The following is a 5736-nucleotide window of genomic DNA, read 5'->3' on the forward strand; positions in this document are numbered from 1 at the left end:
AGTATGAGGTTGAGCCCACTCCACCAACTACTATAGTCCCTAAAATATTAGGTGGATTCAATGAGTCCATGAAAGAAAAATATAGCAAAGGGGCAAGCATTGTGGAAAAAATGAGTTTTGAAGGTGGTGGTCTAGGTCCCAGAGGAGAGGGCATTTGGTATCCACTTAAGGTAAAACTTCCATCAGTTTCAAAATCAAAAGCTCATGTTCTACTAGTCATTGGACTTGATTCTTTAAATTCATCACAGATAGGTACTACTCATTACCCTCAAGGTCCACCTACATTTGTTTCAGGTTCAAATCCACAACCAACACCACATCATGGTATTCCCATTGGTGGTGAATTAAGTGCCACTACCATAGGTGGGGAATTTGGGGATAGTATTCCCATTATTGTTCGGTCAAGTGACGTTGTGATTGGTGAGGTTGGCATGGGTACTACTACTGATACTAGTTGTCTTGGTGTTGGATAAGGGCTACAAAAAAATATCTCTCGCAAGAGGCCACTAGTGGTAGATACTCATACTATTCAGAATCCTATATCAAGTGCCACTGACACTATAAAACAATCATTTGCAGCTTCAGGTCACACACCTAAAAAGGTTATGAAAACTACACATGAAAGTGTTAGTGGGAGTGGGACAAGATCATGAATTGTTGTTGGTAATCCTAGTCAAGCATTAGTTAAAACCACAAGAATAAGTGGAACTAGAGCCTCTGGTATTCCTATGTCACCTTTCAAACATTCAATTACTTCAACAAGCCCAGATTTTCAATTTCGTGATTACTATGAAAAATATGAACACACAACAAAAGAAAATAAAGAAAAAAAGAAATCATTTCAAAGGGGTTCCTTGACTGAAGTTTTAGATAATCACCCTACAAGGAACGGGGTATTTCCAACATATGACCCACAGAAAGATATGATGGAGTTCATGGTTGTTATGCCCCTTACCACAACTAAAGAAAAAAATCCACCACATAGTCGGATAGATCCCTCTGAATTTCAGGTTAGCATGCTCCAAATGGATTTTTCCAAAGTACATAATGTGGGCAAAATTAGCTTGTCAAAAAGGACTAATGAAGTGGTCTACACTTCACTACTAAAGGTGGAGAGAGAAAAAAATTAACTGGAAAAACAAATAGAAAAGTTACAGGCACACCTGGCAAATAAAAAATCAAGGAGGAAAGCTGCAGATAACAAGTGCAATGATTTACAGAAAAAGAAAAAAAATTTGGGCTGTGCAGTAGAAATTGCAAACCAGGAGAAGATGGATGCAGAATTGAAGGACCTGATAGAAAATTTGGCTAAAAGAAGTAAAAAAATTGATGAGGAAAGAGCCAGTTTTCAAAAATTATACAAAAGTTATGAGTTTGCTACTGTCGAAATAAAAAAAATATAGGACCTATTGGATCGTGGGAAGGAAAAAGAAAAACATTTGCAAGAGGAAGTAGAGGAAGAAAGAAAAAAATTGTGCACAAACGAAAGAAGACCTGCACAATGCAAATGATAAAATAAAAACTTTGGAGGATAGATTGAAAGATAATATGAAAAATACAATGAATTATATACAAAAAAATATTTGGCGGAAAATAATACAGAGGAGTGACAAGTTCTGTGAATGGTTTGAATTGAATGAAAGTCTAAGAGTAATTTATATGAAAATCAAAGGGCACTTTGAGAAGAGAATACATGTTTATTCAAAAGAGGATATGGTAAAAAATATTCTGCAAGTAGTCTACAGTATCAGTGATAGCTACTTGGCATCCAAGGGAATTAAGAGCCTCATTGATGCCACATTTAAGACATCATCTATCATTCAAAAATGCTAGAAACAAAGAGAAACATCAGAAGTTATGGAAAAATGTGGAAAAAGGATATTGAAGCTACAAGAAAAGAAAAATAATTTGATTAAACTTGGTTTTCCTAAGACCATTGACCCATCAAATAAATTCACTGGAAAAGAAGCTTACAAAAAAGCATTGAGATAAAAATGAAGTCTGATTTATACTTGCTTCCTAAGGACACAACTCCCCAAAGCTTTCTAGAATTCATCCAACCATTTACAACTCTAAATTTGGTATTGGATGAAACAGTGATGTCAAGTCAATCTTCTAAATATGGATTGTTGACAAAGTTGTAGTTGACTTTCCATAGTTTAAAGAATATTGACCGTCCATTAGACGAAGAGTGAAGCACCCTACAAAAACTGGCAAATAACTCTTAAGAATCATAGTATGTATTGCACAATTCTCTTCTTTTACTCTTAGTTTCAAGGTTTTATGTTTTTTCTGTTTGGAATTTGGCATCGCTTGAAATAACTCTGTTTTGTAAAATAGGAAAAAACTAGCACTCCCTGTTGCTAATTTGCTAATCCAGCCTATGAATCTATGATGCACAGTACAAAACATCAGCTAGTATATTTGTATTTTCAAATTCTCCCCTGCTTTAACATTTATGCATTTCTCTATTTCTGATTACTAGGTGTTGGTGAACAGATTGTCCTCTTACTTAATTTCTCTTAATTTACTCTATCCCCAATGTTATGAAGAGAACAGAATCATTCACTACAGTTGAGAAAGTATTAGTTTCATTTTAACTTCCTCTCTGAATTTTTCTAAAGGTACAGCTCCCTTATCTGATTTACAATGAATTCAGTTTTTTTTTTTTTACAATCACACTTTTTCCTGAAAGTGCATAAGGTTCTCTCAACTACTCCTAGGTAGTGAGGTAATTACAAAATACAGATCGCAAATAGAAAAATTCACATACATATAATCAACAAAATCTATTTCAAAGAATGGATTTTCTGCTAGATTTTCCACATATATCAAAACAGGGAATAGATGAACTTACAACTAACCAACAGCAATAAGGAAATTTCGAATCGCTGAATTATCTCCACAAAGTGATAATAATTCAACACTCAGAACGCAAAGTTTCAAAGCATAACTCGAAATCTTTCATATATGTATATCCAACTTCAATGCACAAAGTCTTTGGAAGCTAAAACATGCATATACTATCCTTCATCACTGTTCTTCTGAAAAATCTATATAAAAACTATATTTAACTTGCTATTCTTTCCTATTCTATTGCTAATGCCCCCAAACAGTTTAATGCCCCAGCATTTATAGTTATTTTTGAAATCCCGAAGGGCCTCCCTTAAAACTCAGCCCTATCGGGTTAATACAAGAAACCGTCATAAAACTAAAAAGCAGTTATCAAAAAGATAGAATGCCAGTAGGTGACGATTCAGTTTCCGCTATATTCGCCAGCTTCTTCTTCATTTCTGATGGTCTGACGTACCAGCTTCCAGCTCTGGAAAGAAGACATGAATTCTTGCGTGGCCTGTGAGTGCGGGTTCTTTAAACTCATCAGCCAGGCTCTACATGCATCCTTCTGCCACCTGTATTCCTTCATCTTTAGGCTCTGACATGCAATCAGCTTCTCATTGAGGTGCAGCATGGATTCTATACCTGCCAATGAAGTGAAATCATCGACCTTGGGCGTTTCTTTGTCCCTAATCTGCTCGACTGCTTCGGTGAAACTTTTAGTTAACACTTCAATGTCCATGCTGCCTTCATCCAATTGTAGGATGCCTGTGGGGTTGACAATCTTCATGTCCTTAACCAGTTCCTTATGCATATCTGTGATTTGATTCTTGACGCCCTGGACTTCTTTGATGGCTTCTTGGTAGATGGACTCCTTCCAGCTCATATTACTTTTCAGGATAAATAAGGTGCACGGGTCCACGGCCTTCATGGAGTTTTCACCTAAGAATTTGAGAACTCCAAACTTTTCAACCTCAATTACCCGGGAAACTATGGTTTGACACCGTGACAATTCCGTCTCCCATACTAGTATCAAAGTTTGAATCTCTTCGAGCAATGCTTTACCCTCGGAATAGATACTAGTAATTTCTGAAATAAACTTATTCCCTTGCTCTAATATGTTATTTACCCAACTAACCACAGCGTCAGACAGCAATTTTCCCCTCTGCGTCTGTTTCATCAATTGCTGGCTTTCGGCAGAATTTGGGTCGAATGGCTGAGGCAGCTGGATTATTGAGTTAGGCCCTAAATTAGTCAGCGAATTGATGTATGTGGCCATCATCACCACCATTGCTTTCAATTCTTTCTTCTCCTTAGAATCTTTTTCTGATTGAGTGAGCATGTGGTCAGCAGAAAACTTAAAGAAATTATTGCCAGTATTCCTGTTAAGGGTACCTAGTTCAATAGAAGTGACTTTGAATCCTTCCTCATCAATTTCCCCTGACTCCCTTTTCTACTTATAAGTAGCCACTTCCGCTATGATTTTCCCGGTCACTGGATCCTTAGTGAGACAAGCATCCGTTTTCATTTTCTTTGCTTTAGACCCTCTAGCCGCATACCTAGTGACAATGTCCTTTACAAGCGAGGCCGCTGGTTGTAAACTCCATTTCTTATTGATTGAATTTGATAACCATAAAGGAATAGTGGGAGTGGTTGATACCATCTGAGTATCTTTAGTTGGAGTCAAGAACTTGGGTTGATCTGCCTTTGTTGTTTCAATGAATTGGACTTCATCGTCTGCTTCATCTCAAAAAGGGGACTTGTCACTTGAATCCCGCTCTGGTGATGTCATTTTCTGCTTCTGGGAACTAGGCTGCTTCAAAGCTTTGTTCCTGGAATGGGATCTCGTTCTAGGAGCTGTGACTTGGGAAGGAAACTTTATTTTCTTATCTGAGGCTAATGTATCATCTGCAACATGAGAAAGTGGAATGTCAGATTGAAGCGGTTCTGAGAGAGAAATCACCTTAGTAGAAGACTCATTGATGTTTCCAGTCCTTTTCCTCTGCAGCCAATCATCCGTATAAGTTAATATGGATCTGGCTCTCCAATTAATATCATCATCTTCCTCCTTGCTCCAATCAACTGTCAAGAATTTTGTTTCATTTGATTATTCCGATTCGGGTTCAACTAGACATGAACCATCCTCAACAATCCCTTGTGTTTTGAACTTCAATTTGAAAGAATTAATTTGCTGCAGGGTGAGTCTAGAATGGTCCTTTTTCAAGACTTCTTCTTCATTTTCACAATCTTCCCATAAATCTTCTAGCTGCGGAGCAACTGTTGAGTTGATTTCAAGGCCGAGGGTTAGAGCTGCATATCCTTTACTATCGAAGTTTCTCCTGCTGCGGTAGAAACCAAGATTGAATCCCAGTAAATTGCTTCCAATGATGGAAGTGTCATTCATGTTATTACACACCAAAGAGTGCAACTTAATAGGGAAGACCGTTTCCCATTTATCCTGAGGGAGATTATCCTTAATAACAGCAGAAAGTTGCCTGCACAATTCAACTAAAATGAAACAATCAAGGGCATATCGAGGCAACCTCACAGGTTCTTCCTCAAACCCTCCGACTCTCAAATATGTGAACCTGGGGAACTGAATAAAAGAACTCCCATAATGTTGAACCAGCTTCAGCAATTCAGAAGAGAGTCGTGGCATCTGAACACCTTCTAGAGCCAAATAAATGTTTTCAAACAATATATCATGCACCTTACAGAAATCCTCCAGGACTCTGTCTTTTTGCAACAACGGGCAATATTGGAAAATGGTCATTTCCTCATTCCATACCTCATGTGGAAGAGCGGCGAGATCACAGGTGCAGGCAATACAATAAGTCAAATATGAGGCCATACGAAAATCTTCTCTAGATTCTTTGGCGCGTTTGAGCTGGCTTCTCAGGG

Source organism: Cryptomeria japonica, chromosome 10 (assembly GCF_030272615.1).
Source record: "Cryptomeria japonica chromosome 10, Sugi_1.0, whole genome shotgun sequence".
Classification (NCBI taxonomy): domain Eukaryota; kingdom Viridiplantae; phylum Streptophyta; class Pinopsida; order Cupressales; family Cupressaceae; genus Cryptomeria; species Cryptomeria japonica.